The sequence below is a fragment of the Trachinotus anak genome, unplaced genomic scaffold (genome assembly GCF_046630095.1).
Source record: "Trachinotus anak isolate AG129_WGS33_773 ecotype Australia unplaced genomic scaffold, CSIRO_AGI_Tana_v1 ptg000021l, whole genome shotgun sequence".
Lineage (NCBI taxonomy): Eukaryota > Metazoa > Chordata > Actinopteri > Carangiformes > Carangidae > Trachinotus > Trachinotus anak.
The window spans coordinates 24,849,206-24,871,140 of record NW_027273872.1 but is presented as its reverse complement, the minus strand read 5'-3'; the positions used below and the strand labels follow the sequence as shown (position 1 = coordinate 24,871,140).

The 21,935-nt window shown below is 39.9% G+C and overlaps 1 long non-coding RNA gene across 1 annotated transcript; it reads left to right on the top strand.

Moving 5' to 3' along the window:
* The first annotated feature begins 2,664 nt into the window (after nucleotides 1–2,664).
* On the top strand, nucleotides 2,665–8,908 carry LOC139606305 (uncharacterized). Its single transcript, XR_011684595.1, has 3 exons — nucleotides 2,665–3,828; nucleotides 8,004–8,037; nucleotides 8,119–8,908. It is a non-coding gene; the product is annotated as an uncharacterized lncRNA (long non-coding RNA).
* The last annotated feature ends 13,027 nt before the right edge of the window (nucleotides 8,909–21,935 follow it).

The window sequence follows — 21,935 nt, the reverse complement described above, 5'->3', positions numbered from 1 at the left end:
ATAGTTTAATAAAAGTTTTAACTTTTTAGATTTATTTTATTGTAAGTGCTTGTTCTTTTTTTTTCCCCATGATGTTTTCAGTCAAGCTTTAACCTTCCTCTAGCGTTAGGGTCGGCACCGACCCGTTTTTAGGTTTTAAATGCATAGAAGTGCTACATAAATTTGTTTATTGCATCAAGACTTTTTGACTTTGTCAGGAACTTCTATTTAAACAAAATGAAATAAAAAAAATCTATTTTACTAAATTATAAAATGCTCTGGTGAAAATTATGACCTTTGTGTTGTTAGGGTCAGTTTTGACCCAGTTATAATATACAATTATAAAACAATAATAAGTGCCAAAACTGAAATCATAAACACACTATCAGCCAACAGCCCACAGCCAGCTCTTCCTCCAACCACTTGAGCTTCAGTTAGGGGCTTCTCTCTTTGCCTGTTTAACAAAACAAACAAAGATGGACATGTCCAGGCACGTAAGGCCAATTCAGTTTAGAGTTGGTGACTTGCAGAGTACACATCTCCAGTTTACAGCATGCAACAATGAGAAGACGATTTAATGTAAGCCAAGCTCTGGATCATATCTTTGCTGACAATGAGGCAGAGGACACACAGCAGCATAGCGATACAGATGAGCAGGTTTCTGAGGAGGAAGATGATGTGGAGTGTCAACCGGAAGACACAGACACATCTGATCAGTTTGATGAGGAGGTCACCGCTGCTGAAACATTCAAATCCAAAAGTGGCAACATCTGTAGGAGCTCAATACCTCCTGACGTACATGGCAGGGCAGCTGCTGCAAATGTCACCAAAATGACCCCTGGGATCACAAAGTTTGCTGTGACAAGAGTAAGTGATATCAACATATGTTTTGATCTGTTTAGGCCATTGTCACTAAAAAAAGTAATCATTGCTATGACAAACCTTGAAGGAAAAAAAAGTCCACGGCAACATGTGGAATGACATTGATGAGGACTACCTGGATGCCTACATTGGTGTTCTTCTCCTTGCTGGAGTGTACCGATCCAGCAATGAGGCCACTGATAGTCTCTGGGACGCATCAACAGGCAGGAATATTTTCCAGGCAACAATGTCACTTCAGACCTTTCAAATGATATCAAGAGTCCTCAGATTTGACAACAGAGATACCAGAGCAAAATCTGACAAGCTTGCTCCCATCAGGGATGTCTGGGAGAGATGGGTGCAGCTCCTTCCACTGATGTTCAACCCAGGGCCAGAGGTGACAGTAGATGAATGTTTTCTCCCTTTCCGTGGAAAACGCCCCTTCCGGCAATGCATTCCCAGTAAGCCAGGCAAATATGGCATCAAATTCTGGGCAGCCTGTGATGCAAAAACCAGCTATGCATGGAATCTACAGATTTACACAGGCAAATCTGCAAGAGGCATCCCTGAAAAAAAAACAAGGAAAATGTGTATTCACCAAGGGTGGAACTCAACCAAAAAAAACAAGCAGAGAATGTTTTTTGAGGAGCTAGGAAGTTCCCTTGTCAAGGTGCACATTGAGCAAAGGGAACGGATGCCCCAAGACCCAGCCGCTGCAGCCTTGGTCAGACGGCTGCAGAGCTCCCCAAGCACTCCGTCCACGCCTACAGCAACAGGAAGAGCATCAGCGCCAGCATCCTCCTCAGCCAGCCCTGCCTCAACATCTACCACAACAGCCACAGCCACAACCCCAGTGAGACCACCTGATTCTAAAAGAAAGCGGTGTCAGGTCTGCCCTAGCAATAAGGGCAGAAAGACAAACACATTGTGCTTCACCTGCAAAAAATATCTCTACAAAGAACACACTAAAAGTGTCACTTTTTGCCACACATGCATCTAAACCCATATGCATACACATGCATGTTCTTGCACAGGGAGACTTTTTATGGACCTAGTACAAACGTATTGTGCCTCTACTGCAAAAAATAGCTCTGCAAAGAACACACTAGTGTCACTTTTTGCCACACATGCATCTAAAAATACACAAATACACATGCATGTTCTTGCACACAGAGTTTTTATGGAGATTTCTGCTGGTTTGATTTGCTTGATTGGTTGTTGTTTGTTTGACCTTGCAAATCTACAGTTTATGATTTTTTTTTTTTATTATTTATTACTGGTTCAGCTTTTCATTTTGTATTTGTACTAAAGTTCTATTTTTTTTTTTAATTATTATTTTGGGCTTTTTTATGCCTTTATTATAGCTTAGTGGAGACTGACAGGAAAGGGGGTAGAGAGAGGGGAATGACATGCAGGAAAGAGTCGGACCGGTCAGGAGTCGAACCGGTGACTGCCTGCTAAGAGCATCTTGCGCTCAACATGGTACGCGCCCTAACCACTCGACTACCGGGCCGCCCCATGAAAGTTCTATTTTTGAAAAAAAGACTTGTTTTTTGCCTTTTTCTTGAAGTAAATATATATGGGTCGAAATTGACCCGTAACACCATAGATGTTACTTATAGTTAATAATATTAAAATTAAAAAAAAAAAAAATTTTTTGGAACATTTAAGAGATGTGTTCTAATACCCCTCTGTAATAGTCAGGTAACATAGCAACCTTTTATTTATTTCTATTATTTTCTTGAGGTTCATTTGACAATTTTTTTATATTGAAAACGAGGGGTGTGCTGTCAAAAGAAAGGCCCGGGGGGCCACAACAAAAATATTAAAACAAAATATAATCTGGCTTTAGTTACTTTTTATTCGTTTTTTCTGAGGATTTATTGCCTTAAATTGGAGTGAGTACATTTCTGGTCACTTGCACCAGGTGACATCATGCATCTTGCATCATTTTCCATTACTGAGTGGGTAAGTTTTAAAAGCTGCTGGGTGAGGTGGTGGTGTCAGGAAACTCCAGAAGCTTGTTTTTTTTTTTTTTGTTCTCATGATGGTTTTGTCCTGTGTTTGTCCTGCGTTTATTCCATTATTATGTTAACAAGAATTAGCACATGATGTCCTCAGATTGTGTGCAAGTGATTGTAGATCTGTATCTGTGTTTGCACTCATGTCTGCTATTTTAAACATTCATGAATGGGTATGTATGCATCTGTGTATGTGTGTGTGTGTGTGTGTTCAGTTGGTACACGTGTGTGCATGAATATGCGTGTGCATTGTGAGAAAGCCATCATTTTTCACAATACAGACAAATTTTCACCCAATTAGGCGATGGAGAGTGAGTTCCCCTCCCCTTGAACACACACTCACTTTCACCCTCGCTCACATACACACAACACACTCCTCTCTTTTTGACACACAAGCAGTCATTCACAATCACACTCCTCAAGGTCAGAATGTAAAGGGAAGCAATGAGCTGTTCCACTGTGCCATCTGTTTGCACACGTCTCTCCATCGCTTCCTCGTGTTCTTACGTATGTATTGGCTGCCAGTGGACCTTGTACTCTTTAGCTCTGTCTTTCCCTTGTTTTAGCTTTTCCAATTGCTTTGTCAAAAAAAAGGCCCACAGTGTATCAGATATAGTTAGTCAATACAATCATAGTATAAACTGACAGGTACCAAGTATGACTGTTACTTTTGATACTTTAAAGGAGCCATTTGTAAGTTGTGCTATTGCTACATAGCCGGCGTTAGTATCAACAGCTTACCAGTCTTGGAAAGGGCTTGAGCTATGGTTGCATTTAAAATACATGAGGTTATAATAAACCCTCTGAGCGGTGCTAGTTTTTCAGGGCAGTATGCTGCAGTGACTTGGTAGCATAAAGTGACAAGATGGGCCACCTGGGCCGGGGCTAGCTGTTTAGCATGCTAACTTCAGTAGAAGAAAAGAAGTGAAACAGGAGGGTTGCTTTCCACCACTGCGGACAGCTCTTGGTGAGTAAAAAACTTGAGTGAGTAAAGTTTGATGCTGAAGTTGTTATGTTTCTTCTAGATTGGTAAGTAAACAGCTGTTAATGCTAACATTAGCTATGTAGCAATAGCAAAACCTACAAATAGCTCCTTTATGTACATTGTACTAATAATATGCATTTTTACTGAGGTGATATTTTTAATACAGGCTTTTATTTGTAATGTAGTGTTGTTCTTTTGTGACCTGAGTAAAGGATGTTACATCCACCACTGACAAACACACACCTTCAGCTCGTGGTGTGACATTAACTCATGCCCATCTCCTTGTCTGTTTCTGGAGATACTTTTCCCTCTGACCTGTGAAGCTTGTGTGTTTGCTTCGTTTTCGTACTTGTATGTTCCTGATTAGCCACACACTCTATGCTCTGTGAAGTGCTTTGGTTTTTGGAACGATGTCCTTAAAGGCTCAAGTCAGGGAGCAAAAGTCAGCAGCCACACAAAACTGTGCAACAGCTGAGGAATAAAGCTAAACAAAATGAAGCTATGGCAGCACCAGAGTCGAGGCAAGCAGTTCTACATAGTGTGGGATTACGCTGCATGGGTGGCATCCAAAAGTAATTTAGATGAGTTCATCCATTCAAAATGAATTTTTGGTAAAAAAAAAAAAAGAAAACAAGAAGCTTCAGGGCAGTTATACTGTACATACAGCCAACATAGAGTAACAGCTGTGGTAAATTACTGAATGATCTGCGCCACTGCAGCCACACGAACACAAACTATGAAGACTTATGTTAATTTTAACTCTTAAGTAGCTTATTGCGTGTGTAGTGAAGGGCATGTGTTTTTATGTGCTGACAACTGTGCACAAGGTTTCTGTTTTCTTTGTTTTTCTCAAACACCTGAAGCTAGATTTGACGTCATGGACACACACACACGTACACACTTGCACACACTCATCATCAAAACAGCCTGCCGCTTCTGCCGATGCCCACAGCCAATAATTTCACACCATTAAATGTCGACACAGTGACTTACTGAGTGGGAGACAGTGTGTGTGTGTGTGTGTGTGTGTGTGTGTGTGTGTGTTATCAGGTGTAGCTGAAATAAGTAAGCACGTACCTGGAATCTCATGAGTGCTTCTACTCTAGCGAGCACTTAAACACAACATTTGACCAGCTGTGTGTTTCAGGAATGCATTACAGGAACTATATTTTTTTTAAACAGCAAACAGTGTGAGCTGTGCAGACTATTCTCTGCCATTTACTGTGTTCATGAGTCTCCATCAGTTACCACAGGATTACAGATGGTGTGGGTGAGATGACAGAAAAGACAGAGAGGAAAAAGAAGAGTAAATCAGAAAATGTGAGACAAGACAAAGAGACACAGAGGAACAAGACAGCAGGAGAATCTATAAAGTGAATATATTTATGTCCTCCAGCCAAATTGATGCCTGCACAGTTGTGTTGCGGTTCAGCAGCCTCCGCTGAGCCGGTGGGTTGGACACTGTTCATGGATATGGTCCATAGCTTTGCTCCCTGCGGCAGGCGTGCAGGGCTTTAATTTGATCTTTCTTAATTTAACAGAGTTTTTCTAAGTTTTCTCAAAGTTACTGAGAAAACAAAGTTAGTCAAATTTAGTCTGGGTCTGATTTACACTTGTTTTCCTGCCTACAATCGTACTGGCATCTCGCACAAAGAATTACTGAGGGATGGATTCTGAACCATTTGGTGTGTTTTTGTGCAGTTATATTTAGTTTAACATATTTATAAAAAAAAAGAAAAAAAAAGAACACCTCTTCCTGGAAAAATTTAAGACAGCCAACACTATCTTACATTATCGGACTGACAGTTTCACATTTAGCTATAGTGTCCAAATTGGGAATCTACCCCCACCTGAAGAATGCTTATTAAACTTCTATCCATGTTGAGAGAGAATGGCAGACACAGTCACACATCAGCTGCCCTGTAGTCAGCTGGACACCCCCAGAATCACTTCAAGCTATTGTGAGCTTTTATTCTGAAAAGTTCTGACAGGAAGTTCCAAAGGTTCTGTCGCTTGCTTGAAAGACCTCTGAACTAGCTGACGTAAGGTGTGTGATATGAAAAAAATAACACCGGTTCGGTAAATCAGTCAAACGTATAATATGTGGCCGTGGGCCACAGGGCCACATGTGAACAGTGACAAAGCAAATTCCAGTTGCATTTTTATGAATCAATTTCTTAAACAAGTCTTTGTTTATGTTCTGGCCCACCATCGTATGGATTAGGAAAGACTTACTTGCTGACCCCTGGTATAGATGATCTGTGACCCTCATCTCCAAGTCTCCATCTCCTCAGCAGGTGGAGCACAAAGCCCAGATCACTCGAATGTGAAATATTCAGCAATAACACGTCTGAGTGTGCAGTATGGCTGCAAACACTGGGCATTCATTCCCCAACACTGCCTATGCTAATACCACAATAATATATCAATAATATGAATATCACAATAACACAACTTAAAATGTATAAATGAATAACAGAATCAAGGGTAATCAGAAAATTTGACTGTATGAAATGTTGTCATTAATCATCCACAGTATTCTGAGCACGATTAAAATCTATTTATAGTGAGACGTCCTGGACAAACTGATATAGTATATTTCAGGGAAGTAATAGAAAATGACAGGAATATAACTGCACTCACAAACAGCTTTATATAAATTGTAAATTTAGAATTTGGAAATATAGAGATATGAACATTAGACACACAATATGGCCACAACAGGAGATAAAGCAAGAGAGAAGAGAGAGACTGCTCAGCTCTTCATCCTCCACTGTCTTTTAATACTGTTGAGTCTGTATTGTCCATTATAGACACTGGTACAGCTTTAGGGGATAAACATGCACACACGCACACACACAAAAAAAACACACACACACACTCACCCTACTACAGCCAGAGGCCATGTCCTAACTCACGCTGTTTGTGGTCCTATAGAGAATTAATACCCGCACAATAAAAAGATAATCATCTAATAAAACAACAGACCAACACTTGATTTATTCCTTCAATAAAATCCTCCAACTTTGCCGTAAACATCATAAACACAATGTATATAAATGACTAGCTGTGAGCTAGTTGTGCTAGTGATAAACTGTTTCTGTGGGCTGGATAAATAAACATTGCTGTAATAAAATTACCATAGAAAAATACATGAAAAAAAAAAAAAAAAAAAATATATATATATATATATATATATATATATATATATGTACTGCTGCACCTGTTTTATTTTACAGTGTGATCCAGATGAAAAGGACAATAACAATAATAAGGTCAATAATGTGCTATCTCTCCAGTAATGGTAAAACACTGCTCACAAAAAAAAAAAAAAATCTAAGATAAATGATTCATTACATGCCATCATGATTTTTTTATTTTATTTGGTGAAGCAAGATAAAGACAAAGAAAGTGATAATGTAACAAGTCATAACATAACAAAACGTAACAACAAGATCTAACAACATAAGATAATAACATAAGATAATGTAACATGATGGCACACACACACACGATTGACAGAATCCATCTTTCATTTGGATGCTGGGCTTGTTTCACTGTGGCTGGACTGAGAACAGACGAAGCCTTGACAATGAGCCTTTGTCTGAGCCTAGATCTGGTTTCCAGTAGTGATGACTATGTCTGAGTTCTGTGATCAATAGAACTCTAAACAGAACTAGAACCAGTGCTGATTAATGGTCTGAAATGCTTATTTTTTGAATAAAATCCCTTTTGTAAATGATGTACTGTCTCCTGGAAATGGTTTTAAATTACTGTGGTATGGTAGTAGTTGTACATAGTATAAATACCTTTACCCCTTATGTCCCTGCCTCAGCTCTAGTGACCCAGGGCTAAATGACACCATTTCTAATTAATTTAATTAAGCACTCACCTTCCTGGTTTCCCTCGAACTATTTGTTTCTAACAATGTTCTTTTGTCAACATGTCCAATAAAAAACTTTTTTTTTTTTCTGTTGTCTTTCTCTAAATCATCTAGAAGATCACTGGGGACCTGAGTTATGTAACAGTGCTATTATTTATTTATTTAGTATCATCTATCATTCTTTTAGAAATAAATATCCAGTTGTGTTGTTATAGAAGCACTTTTAACATTTTACTTTACCAGTTTCCCCCTTTGTGTTACTGTCCTTCCACAGCAGCTCATCAAGAACAAGTGCAGGGAAACACAAGGTAACTGTGGTCCATTTGTCTAATCCTGAAATAACGTTCAGGTAAACCTTATTTTTTTAAATTATTTTTTATTTTTTTCAGAGTGAGGATTGTAGGTTTTGGCCATGGTCCTTTCCCCGGAGTTGGCCTGTGAAGAGATCTCTTCATATCTAGTTTGAAAAGGAGGAACTACTGATATCAATAACTTTCTTGATATACATATGGATATTTCAGTTCTGTCTTAAGACAGACTTTAAATAAATCTGAGCCTACATTTTCATATATGCAGTGTTTGCCAACACTAGTGTGACAGTTACACCTTGACATTCACAGATTGCACTGCCATGGTTACATCTATGCACCATTTAAAATGAATACTATGCTGTTGTTTTTTTTAATGATAACAAACGTTCCATGGCAGCTAAAAGCAATATGTAGATAATAAATGACTAAAGGCATCTCAATCTACCTCTGCCATGGTAAAACGCTGCCTCAGGTTTGTACATATCTCTCGGCGTAGACATGCCAAGGCTCAAAAGACACATTAGAATCCACAGACCCAAAAAAATATGTGAGCATGACTGTGACGCAGATTAGGTTGTTTACTTAACTTTGAAGCTATTTAAGGGGAAATTAACTTCATCCTGAGTTGAAACCATTCCAGGGAAAGCCGTGCTACATCTGTCTGCGCCTCAGACAGCAGCATGCTCGCTGGAGATGCATCATGTTTTGACAGTGCTAATAGAAACAGCTCATCAGTTCAAGACATTAAACAGAGGAAGGCAGCTGAAACTCACAAAGATCTCATTGCAATACCACAGGAAGCTCTATTGTGTCTTTAGTATGTTTGATTACGGTGGCACAGACAATGATGAAAAACTGGATATTAAAGGTCACATAATACATAACGTGAGATTTTCATGTCTTTTTGATCATAAAGCAGATCAAGGCTCCATGTTGATACTGTGGGGGGAAAAAAAACACTTATTCCACAGATAAAGAGTGCCCACAGCCCGTTTTTAGAAAGAGCTGTAAAACGAGCCGTCAGGACTTCTGGAACTTTGTGATGTTACAGCAAAGCAGTCACCACCCTCAACCATGCCCCTGAACCCCGCCCACCTGGACCAGCCCTCCAACCTTGCAGGATTTGGTTTTTCTCAGTGTTTACCTGAAATCTCCTACATTTTTGTCCAATCACTCAGAAAATAGTCAGCTAATCAGAAGAGAGCCTCAGAGCCTCTCTTCTGATTGGCTCACTGACCTGTTCTTATTGGAGCTTCACAGAGAAGCCTGATAGAGGAGATGTAAAACTACACCGAGATGGTTGCTTGGCTCTTAAAACCACAAATATATTTTCTTATGGATATCAACACTTCAGTGCTTTGTTAGTTTGCTGTTACTAAGTGGTGCACAACTAATGCTAGGTCAGGGGCTGTGCCACTGCAACATCAATCTTACAATAAATATATTGAAAAGGTATTGATGCACATATGCTGAGACTTCCAGGAGACCTTTATAGAACCCCTGCTGATCCCTGACACCCAGTAGCTATTTTTTTAGAAGCTGCACTTATCTGTATCTTTATATAAACAATGTCTAAATTTACTATGTGTCTGTGAAAGATGTAGCCCTCTGCAGTTTCCCACAGCTTTATGGAGCATATTTTGGTTTAGTCTCACCACTCTTGTCAACTTCAACCTTTCACATGAAGCTGACAGCTGTTGACAGCTGTGGAAAAAGCTCTAATAAAGCCACAGTAGGCTACCTGCCCAGCACCAAAGTAATGTTGCTCTGTGACCACTGGATGTGTAAATCTACATAACTGTTTGCTGCCACTATTCAGCAATTAATGGTTTAAACTACATTTCTCTCCTGGGACCAGTGAGGTAAATTTAATCTCATAGTACTCTAAGGATTTTTTTTTTTTTTTTTTTTTTGTAAAAAATGTTTTCAAATAAGCCAGTGGTCCAAAATCCAAAGACATTCAATTTACAGTAACATACATATCAGGACACAGGAGAAGCTGGTAATTAAACCACCAGTTCTTTTTAATGGGCAATCCTCTCTACCTTCTAATCCACAGCTGCCCCACCACACTTTCCTTTGTATTGTATTTCCTGCAGAGTACATGCTGAGACATTATTGTTGCATGCACAAATGTGATACTATACTGTTTCACTTCAAGTCATGATCATTTGACCAGTCACTACAGGTGATCTTCAGTATTAGCACTGTGGAGTGATTCTTGTTGTAGCATCATGGGACTCAGCCTGTAGGGATGTCCTCTAAAAAACAACAGATAGTAATGTGCAGTGATTTCAGCCCAGTAACAGATGTCAAAACTGCAGGTTTCTTCAGGCACAGAAATACTTTCTACAATACATAATCATTACGAAAAGACATTCCTGAGCATCATGCACACTCAGAAACAGTTTAAATGATCACAGTTTAGTTTAATTTGGCCAATATATGTACGCAAAACTCTAAAACCCAAAACATGCCGAGGTATGTTTCTACCCTCTGACCAGAATATGCAATAAAATAAATGTATAAATTTCCAGGACAGATGCTGCCAAGAGCTATTTCAAGGTATTGTTCTAATTTAAGTAATAAGAAGTTGGTCAAGCAAAGCCAGAGAAAGGGTTTTTTGTCAAACGAGCCTATTGAGCCTAAGTTTTAACAAAAAGACAACATATGCAGATCTTCCTCTCATTACAGTGTCAGAGAGCAAAGGTAAATCCTACAGGGACAATAACCCATCCATCCATCCATCCATCCATCCATCCATTATCTATACTGCTTGTCCTTACAGGGTCGCAGGGAGGCTAGAGCCAATCCCAGCTGACATTAGGCAAGGTCAGGGTACAATAACCCAATATGTATATATTAAAAGTTGTGGAGTTGGACATGGAGTTGATATGCAGCTTGAGCCTGGGACCATACTTGCCTCAGTAATGGAACCACTAGATTGAGAAAGATTGATTTTTGTGGTCTTTTATAGTATAATTGTGTAGAACAGCTCAGACACCGCTGACTGGATGTTAAAACAACAGGTCTGCCAACCTCAACAATCTCTGATATGACCTATTAGAGCATTTCCTGAATTACCTGCCCTTCAGCAGCAAGATATATGCCACAGAAAAATAAGCACTTTTTTAAGGTTAGAGGATCTTTGTCCCCATGGTTACAGTAATAAACACATGGTTAGGGTTGTGAATCTAACAACATCACCTGACTGGGGCCCAGCAGGTGGCATGAAGAGAAACACACGGTTTATTCATATGTTTATTAATTTTGTGCTCTTAAATCTGTTCTTAAAGGTACTGTTCTTACTGTTGTACAGTTGAAGTCACTGCTTATTTGTGATTCCTTATGTCAGTATGGGAGGAACACCCACAGTTTTGGCGGCCTATACATAATGAATTCATTCATCCATTGTAGTATTAAACAACATTGTGTTATCGTTGTCATCTCATTAATATGTGTTAAAATGTAGACATTTTAACAAAATACACTTTCCAGTTTTGCAGTCTTTTAATCAACTCTTAAACCAGCTTTTGCGGATTAATGCTGTGTTATGTGGCAATAGTTCTTATGGGAGCTATTTGTAAGTTTTGCTATTGCTACATAGACAACAGCAGCTTACATACCAGTCTTGACAAGAGCTTCAGCCATTGTTGTGTTTACAGTACAAGGGGTTATAATACATCTTCTGAGTAGTGCTTTGTCCTCAGGACAGCCTGGATGCTACAGTGACTCAGTATCGGAAAATATGAGATGGTTGGCTGGGATGGGGCTAGCTAGTTAGCATGGCAACTTCAGTAGAAGAAAGGTAGTGATGATATGAGAAGAAAAAGGGTTGCTTTCCACTGCTGAGCACCGCTCAATACCTCATGTATTGTACATGCAACAATGGCTCAAGCACTTGCCAAGACTGGTAAGTAAATAACTGTTAATGCTAACGCTGGCTATATAGCAATAACAAAACTTACAAATAGGTCCTATAAGATCTGGTTGATATCAGCAGGAAATAGGGATGAGGATCCAGTGGTGTGACAAAGACTACCCCCAGCTACAAACACACACATATACATATATTCACACCCACACACAGCTGGTGGCGCTTTGCTGGTGTGCACACATGCATTCCCCGAGGGAAAGTATGCAAGTAAATTTGCTTAATAAAACAGATGGTTTAGAAGCCCATGTTTTTCTCTTACTCTACATATCTGTCCTCCTGCCTCTCCCTCTCTCTTACTTCCTTAATCTCTCAATCAATTCCATGCTTTTATCTTTTCATCGCTTTCCCTTTTTCTGTACACCGTAAGCTCCCCTCATTCCCAAAACAGCATATGATCTGACATTGTTATTGAAGGGTTGTTTTTTCCTTTAGAGAGAAGAGAACTAAGTGCAGCTCTGAGATATTTTTTTTTTCAAAGGCATCACTTCTACCCCTCAGGGAGGAAGAAAAAAATAAAGAAAAGGATGAAGGCAGAGAGTGAGGGATGATAGAGGAGGACATCGATCCATCAGATGACAGAGAACGAAAAGAAGTAGAGGAAAAAGGAAGACATGATGATGATGATGATGAACCAGGAGCTGTGTTGGAGTTTCTCTTTCGAGAGAAGCGTGTAGGTCTCTGAGATATTTGTTTTCCAAAGTGTACCTCTGAGCTTCAGGGAAGCACAGCAGGCACAAAGAGGGACAAGGGGAAGAGCGGTGGAGGGAAAAAAGAGGATGAGCGAGGTGTAAGGACAGCCTGATGCATGCTTCAAAAACTAGTTCAGGGCTTGTATTTATCAGGCGTTTGAGAATCCCTCAAGTCTCAATGGAGAACATAAACTTTTCTACACCTCCTGTTACATTGTGCATTCATACAGGTGGGGGGAGTTATTTATTGCTTTGCTATCATTCATTGTTTGAAATTAACAATATCAATATTCCCTTTATAACAGATGTGACCACCCATCCATCCATCCATTATCCGAACCCGGGTCCATCCCAGCTGACTTCGGGCGAGGGCGGGGTACAGTTTAGAAGCTCAGAGTTGAATTTGTTGTTTGATGAACTGCAGTTTTTGTGTTGGCTTCATTTTTCAGCCCCAGAGGCTGCTGCTTGGTTAGGACTACAGTAGTTCCTACTCTGAGATACTTGATGAAGCAGGCCCAGAAGTGCCTGTGAAGCTCTGTCAAACGCAGTCTCTCATAGATCTCATTTTTAATGTCTCTTCATATGATCAAACGTAGCTGCCAAAGCTGGTAACAACTTGCACAGCACCAAAACAAATCCTGGAAAACTGAATATATATCATCTGATTTGTTTCTTTAGAAGTTCTACTAAACCTGTTTATTTGCTTCCACCCGACAGATGGAAATATACTTAATTAGCGGTTTATTTTGCAACATTTTAAATTATAATTTACTTGGCAATTGGATGGTGAAAATTATGAGATTAGCTTAGACAGAAAAAAAAGAAGAAATAGGAGGGAAAAGAAAAATAAGAGACTGAGTGAGGGTGAAGCTCAAACACACACATGCACACACACAGGTAATGTGGCATTTTTACATACTCATGTTCTCTGAAATGAGGATTTATAAGAGGGCAATATCCTGCTCTTTGCCTAGCCTTGTACTTCATCTCGCTTCACTGAGCTGGATTTATAACTCCAGTACAAACCTGCAATAAAATAAATATTACACTGTCTAACGAAGGAGGAGAGAGTGAGAGTTGTAGCCTGCATCTGTCAGGATCAGTGAGGCTGATTTACAGCCCTAATACTACTGTAATGCCGTAAAATCAAGCATCTGTCTGTGGAAGGTGTCTCTTTGATGGTGATGCCATTGCAGACTTCATTCCTGGAGAGAGACAGAGAGATAAAACTTCCAAAATGTGCCAGGACTTATGAAGCGATGGTCTGGGACCTTTGGGGGTCCTTGAGTGACACGTCATCCTAACACGTCTTTTCTATGCTAGTGAATGAAGCACAAGTGAAAATAAACTACCAAGAGAACGCTGCCACAAGCATAACACACTTCAATCTCATACGGCTCCTATAAAACTGATGATTTGAGTGATAGGTAATGTAAGCAACATGTTTTGACTGCATGGAGTAAAGAAATACAATGTCTGACAATGTTATAGATGTGCAGTCTGAGGTTTACCATGTCCAACTTGGTTGAGCATGTTAGTATTCTCATATTTGCTAATTAGGACTAAACACAAAGTACAGCTTAGGGAAAGGTCATTCACTTTTTGGATATTTAGTCATAGATTGGTGCAAGAGGAAAAGTCAGGGGATTCATCCTCTGGGTACTATGAATGTCAGTACATATTACAAATGCAATTCATCCAAAGGTTGTTAAGATATTTCAGTCTTGACCAAAGTTGTGGATCAACCAACAAGTCCCTCAACCTGAACAACCATATCGGTGGCTAGTGTATGGAGCCACTAGCCTTATGTAGAGATGAGCAGCAGGCTCAGAGGTCAGAGGTCTGGTCAGCTCGCTTCTGTCTTAATCCACACCCCCAGATTCTTTTCATATTTAAACTTGTGTCTTCAGACAGCCACATATACAGCAGTATTCCCCAACAGTAAAGAGACTGTTATGAGTTAAACTGACATTCACCTTTAAGCAAGTATGTGAAGAGGTGACATAGATGCTTGATCAGTTGTGTATCAATAGTGTAACATTCTCTCCTTTATCATTGCCACTGTGAGCATGTTTGCCTGCTGACATTAGCATTTAGCTCATAGCACCACAGGAAGCACAGCTTCACAGAGCTGCTAGAATGGGTCACTGAAGACACACTTACTGCCCTGTTATTATGACAGACATGTCTGTCAGAGCCGGTGATGTTTAACCTGCAAAGGTCTAAAAGATCTTCAAAATGTGCTTGTCATATAGTGAATCTCATGACATATTGTTGAGTAAGGGCATGTTCCAAGGCTGGATTGTCAAACGTTATTATTTGATTTTGGAGACAGTTGTCCTCTTTCTGGAACAGAACCTGGACATTGTGGCTTCATTTCACTCTGTATTAGGGAGATGCTACTGAAACTGTGAAAGTTCAATGGGAAAATGGGAGCTTTTAGTTATTTTACCCATGAGAATAAAGCTGTAAGTGTAACGACAGCTGACAACTTAAATCTGGACAGGATGCCTAAGGCAAAAAAAACCAGTGGTATTCTCCCAGATTATAATCAGGAATCTGAAGTGTTGTTTGAAATATTCATGTGTAAACATTAAACCAATTACCAAATTCTAGAAAGAAACAAAAGAGAAAGACAGCATCATATAAAAATGTGGGGTAAACTGTCAGTTCAATTCAGTTTAGTTTTTATACTGCCAAATCATAATATATATTATATCAAGGCAGTTTACAGGGTAAGGTTGAGACCTTACTTTATTATAGAGAAAAACACAACAGTTGCCACAAAGAGCAGCACTAGGTGACGGGGGGAGGACTCCCTTTTACCAGGAAGAAACCTCCAACAGAACCAGGCTCAGGGTGGGCGGCCGTCTGCCTCGACCGATTGGGTTTAAGAAGAGAAGGAGGGGGTGGGGGGAAGAGAGAGGGGGAAAGAGAGAGAGAGAGACCAGGAACAGCTGTATAAACTATAGGTGATTGTGTTATCAATGATAATAATAAATAACAGTGTTATAATAGTAATTATGAGTGAAACAGAGATACCTGCATAATGAAGACAGAGAGAGAGAGTCAGAGCGGAGAAGCACAAACTACGGGAGAGAAAAAATACAAAGTTAATGACATGTAGTAGTATGATGTAAATGTGTATAGAGACAGAGAGACAGTGACAGCTAAATTCATCATGGGAATCCCCCAGCAGTCCTGCTGTACAGCAGCATAACTAAGGGATGGTTCAGAACATACCCGAGCCGTCCTAACTATAAGGTTTATCAAAGAGGGCAGTTTTAAGCCTGATCTTAAAGTTAGAGAGGGGGTCTGACCCCTGAACCCACAATGAGAACTGATTCCACAAGAGATGAGCCTGATAGCTGATGGCTCTGATCCTGGACCCAGACTGGGAGCTGGTTCCACAGGAGAGGAGCCTGATAGATGAAGGCTCTGCCCCCCATTCTACTCTTAAAAACTCTATGAACCACAAATAGACCCGCATTTGGAGAGCAGAGTGTTCTGTTAGGATAATAGGGAACGATAAGCTTTTAAAGTTACAACTGTACCTGACCATTTATAGCTTTGTAGGTGAGGAGGTAGATTTTAAATTCTATTCTGGATTTTACAGGCAGTCAGTACAGATAAGCTAACACAGGAGAGAAGGCCGTTTCTTGGTTCGTGTCAGTACTTGTGTTGCAGCATTTTGGGTCAGGTGGAGGCTTTTCACTGAGTTAGTGGGACATCCTGATAATACAGATTTACAGTAGTCCAGTCTAGAGGTAACAAATGCATGAACTAGTTTTTCAGCATCCTTTAGAGACAGGATGTTTCTGATTTGCACAATGTTGCACAGATGGAAGAAGGCTGTCCTAGAGACTTGCTGTTCATGTGAAGTAAAGGACATGCTTATCATACCTATGTTATATCTCCTGCGTTAGAGGACTATTAATGAAAGTCATCCCTAACTTGCATAGTATACTGAAAGAAAGAGCATGTGTTGTTCAGATTGTTAACAATGTAGAGGACATCAGAGGAGGCACAATCTTTTTCAAGACAGTGGTGAAATTGTGTATTCTCCTCAGGAGAGGCATCACTGGCTGATGATGACGTCAACAAGGATGTGTTCTGAACTTGAATGAAATGACCTTAACACTCTGACATGGACACTTGCTGTTTGAATTGGATTATACAGATGACACTGATCTGTGGGGATTTTGGATGAATTATCAGTGTTACACATCTCAAGGACCAACTGCCAACTACAGCAAAACAAGGAATATGAGCTGTGTCACCTGACAACCCTGAGAGCCCTGAGAAGTAAAATCAGTTCTAAGTGAAGCAATGTAACTGTGTCATAGTATAATCAGAAGGGGATATCAAAAAGTGTTGCCCAATATAATTTTAGACACCAAGGTAAAATATGCAAAACAAGAGACGGTATGTATGTAGTAGCATTTTTTAACCCTCCACCACTTTGTTCCAGACTGAAAGAGCTCAACGTCTACTGGATGGATTGCCATTGATTATGGCTCAAACATGTATGTTCCCCTCAGGATGATTTGCAGTCACTTTGGGGATACCTTAACTTTCCCTCTGCCGCCATCATATGGTCTAAATTTCAGTTTCATCAGCTCCCCTATACTTTGTGTTCAAGCCTTATTAGAATATACTAATATGCTAAAATTAGATGGTGACCATCATTGCTGCGTGTTAGCATTGCAGTGTGAGCATGTAAGCATGCTAACATTAGCATTTAGCTCAAAGCACTGCTGTGCCATCAGCATGGCTATGGACTTTTGAGGCTCTATTTTAACTATCTTAGTGCATAGTCTAAAGCGCATGGAGCAAGTGCATTTAAGGAATGTCCAAATCCACTTTTGATATTTTTTTGGCAGAGAAAATGGTCTCCCTTAAAATAACAGTGAAATACTGCAGCATTGACCAGATTTTGTGGGTCAATTACGCAGTTGCTTATAAGGTTTCATAAAGACTGATATCTTTTGCACAGAATTCCCTCAGCTGTCCCACACTGCAGTAGACAAACACATAATCAACTTTGGTGCATTCAGAATAGATGGCACAAATAACATGTTCCTGATGAGACAGTACAAGTACATCAGGTTGTACCAGTACAGACAAAAAAGGCAGCTATATTCTGAAAAGTCCAAGAGTCATCGTACTCATCTGTAATGTCAAGCCAACTGGCAGCTGATATAACTAGCTAGTGCCCTTGAGTTACTCAGTGAGGTAATTTACTCAGTTTGCTACTCAGTTCCCCTTGGTCCCTGTCTCCAGCTCTCACTCACCTCTCCCAGGCCATGTCCCGTCGTCTCCTCAGATCTGCTATTCTCCATCCAGCCACCACATGTCCTCAGACTTTCTTTGTATCCCCATATCCAATCACCTGAGCTTCCCCACCCGTTTCCGCAACTGTTTCCAGTTTCCTCATCTTGCCAGACAGTATTTAAACCTCCAATTCCACCAGCTACTTGTAGGATAGTCTGTTTATGGTCCTGTGTACCTGTTGCCTGAACTTGCTTGCTTGCCTGCCTACCTACTTGTCTGTCTACCCACTTGCCTGCTTGTCTACCTGTCTGCCTGCAAGCCTGTTTTCACCCTTTAAAAGCATTTTCACTGCATCAGCCTGTCTTTAGTTTCTGCAATTGGGTCCCCCTGCCTGTGCTGCTACAGGAAAGCCTGACATTTAGCATGTTTCTGTGGTTCATGATGCTGTAAACTCTGACACCCACATCCACACCACAACTGAGAGCTATGTCACAGTCAAAAGGGTATTTTAGTGTAGAAGGCTGGCCTCTGTGCTCTCAAAAAAGCTTAACACCACTGATAAATTGTTAATGTCTTTATTTTTTGAAAGTGGAAACTGGGGATACCATTAGTTATTTTTATATTCACATGTTGAATGCACTACATGGCGTTTCGGGAAATGTCTAATGCCTGGCCAAAGGGTCAAGGAAGATGGATGGTGGTAAGAGACTTTGTTTTGTTTTTTTTATTTACACTGCGTAGCCATAGTACACATGTACTGTAACACAAAACACAAAAACTATACCTTGGTGATTTCACTGATAGCATCAGCAGGAGCGTTTGGTTATCACCACCTTTAACTCCCAGAAAGACATAGTGTGTATGGTCAGTTGGCGCAAAGCAACAAAACATTTAACTTAAGATCGAATCAATAAACCATAGTGATGGCAGAACATGAACTTTTCTTCAGCACTGAGGCTTTGCAGCCAGTTATATCACCAAAGGATTCATTACTCAAAGCCTCATGTAACACCGTGTTCACTAGTGACACCTAAAGGTTAAAATAACTAAGAGCAACCAGAACATGACACATAACGCTCACATATAACGCTGTGTCGCTGCACTCACACAAACATAAACTTTTAGTGACATGTTACACCACTTTGTGCTGCTGACAAATCCAATAAGGATTCTTAGATCTCTATATATTTTTTCATAAACTCCAGTTGTTATTATTATACACATTATTTGGTACAATTGCTAGATTGGCTGAACGTCTTCATAGACAGATAGAGAGGGCAAGACTGAAATAAAGAGTGGTTCATTTGGGCAGACACTTATAGAATGTCACTGGAGATTAAGAGTGTTTGTGTAACTGAGAAGTGTAGGAGAGAAAAGAGGAAGCTTTCATTGATTTTTATTTAGAAACAGAGACTTCTTCACTGTTTTTTTTCTATAAAATACCTCCCCTGCATTGGTGAAAACTCTCACAGGGACAGTGGAAGCTGGCATACACAGAAGCTGTCGTGCCAACTGACAGAGATGAGGGTAAACATGCTTTTATTTTTCCTATATTAAACTGTATATACACAATAACAATTTGTTTGACAGTTATTCACATTGTATTATTATATATGTGAGCAACAAGTCACAAAAGCAGTAAACAGTAGAAAATGGAATGGAGAATAGAAAAGATTTATTTAAAAAAAGCAAGTGAGAAGGTCTCGACTGCATGAGACAAACCAAGAGTTTTGAACCTTGTGTTGACACGATCATGCGATTCAGCTGAAAATGATTTGTCATGGATGGTGCAATTCTGTGATGATACATGCCTGAACACGAAGCTTCAGTGGAAATTGTTGTACGTACTTGATATACACTTTGAAGCCTCTGTGTCATATGTAACGTCCTAGCAGCAACATCAGAGGCTGCAAAATGAAGCCAACATGGAAATGCCAAAACCTGTAGTTCCTCTAATGGCCACTTGAAGCTGAGTGAGTCCCCATAGACTCCCATGTAGAAATGACCAACTTTACAGTAAAAATAAACATGTTTACAGCCTGGTTCAAAAATGTTTTTAGTGAATTTTTATGTAACTCAACTGTTTAAATTTTTTTAAGGCTTAAAGTTTGGCAAAACTGAAGGTGTGGTCTCTTTGAGTGAAACTTGGGTGAGTGTATTCTTGCCACCAACTGGGATGCACCGAAGCCTCGGCTCCATACACACCTCATCTCTTTAACCATTTTTGGATTAGCCAGGATTTAGGGATGAATCAGGGACTGCCAGGATGGCGATAGTGGAGCAGCCCACTCTGAGCTTCAAAACCGTGTCTATCTTTATTTACAGTCTATGGTAACATCACTACTTCACCATGACTCAACTTAATTACTTCTTACTTACTTACTGCTTTCTTGATTTAGCCTGAAAATTTTATTGTCAACTGTAAAAAACATATGTTTAACACAAACAAACCTGGATAGCTATCATCAGTCATACTCGTTGTGGATGGGTACGTGGACAGACACATGGGCTAGAAGGGTGGAGTTTCTGTATGCAAACTCCACACAGAAAGGCCCCAGGCTTGGGGTTCAAACCAAGAACCTTCCTGCTGTGAGGCGACAGCACTAACCACCGCGCCACCCAATGAAATATTCAGAAATCAGGAAACAATAAATATATAAATATATAAGCAATATTATACTAATTTGCTTAACAAACAGTTTGCATTCAGCTTAAGCACATGATCAAGGTCTGTTTTACGTTGTGCAAAGAGAGCTGCTCTGAGCGAGAACAGGAGGACTGTAAAAACTGTGAAATGTAATTGCAATGTGTATTTAGTTTCATTTCAGATTGCTAAAGAAAATATTAATTGTTGTACAAAATAGAAGTAATTATCCATATACAATTGTTGTCACCCTTCATATTCACAAATGACCCAGACCAATGGAGATACTGAATGATGGTTTAATATTGACTTGATTGAACAGTGTTTATAATATTTAAGTGACATATCAAACCTGTCCCTCCATTATGTGACAGAACCTATATAACCATCTACTAAACTAGCTAGGTAACTAGGCCAGAACACATCAGAGGTTCAAGACTAAGACTGCTGCGACTAGCACAACACACCCGGCCAAGCTGTTGATGGTCGAGTTGTGTTGTGGTCATTGTAGGCCCCTGGCTTTGACAGAGAAAATGTGTGAAATAAAAACAATACCTCTGGCTCTGCTGATTTGGTTTGAACCCTTTTTGAATGTCCATCATGAGTCCGTTAATTTTATAGGAGTGCAATGCTAATTTGGTAACCTACTGTACTGCTAAAAGTCCAATAGAAATCCCCTTACACTTACATTTATTATTTTTTTTTATCTCTGTTCTCTTATGTATATGTTAGGCATTGCTGGAATTCATCAACGCTTCTGAGAACCTTCACATTAATGCTCAAGCAATGATTAGCATTGGATGAATAAAGCCAAAGAGATAACATCAAACCAAGAACAAATAATTAGCAGAAGCTCACACATCACTGCTGAATTAGGCCCCAGAGAAAGAGGTGAGTATACTTAACACATCCCCATTTGCCCTCTGCTACTCTGGCACCTGCTCATATCCTGTCGTAGTACAAATATATGACACCTGACTCATTTGCATGCAGAACAAGTCATCTTATTCTCCCGTGCTGCCTTCAACTCATCCCTCACACCCTGCCTTTTTATTTCACTTCCATCATTCATTTAACCCCTGTCCATCCATTTAGTTATCTCCTGTGCTCACTCCATCTCTCCGCGTCTCTCTCTCTCCTTCCATCCATTCATTTTCACCCATCCGGCCTAATCATTTATCTCCATTTGAGGTGACAGAAAGTTCGACCCCCCTTGAAACGTAATCTCCCCTCTGCTCATCCCTCTATCTGCATTCTCTCTTACTCAGTCCTTCAACATTTTTCACCTGTCTTTTCAATACTGCGATCACTTAGTCTTTGTTCCCATTTACTCCTCGTTCTCCCTGTCTTT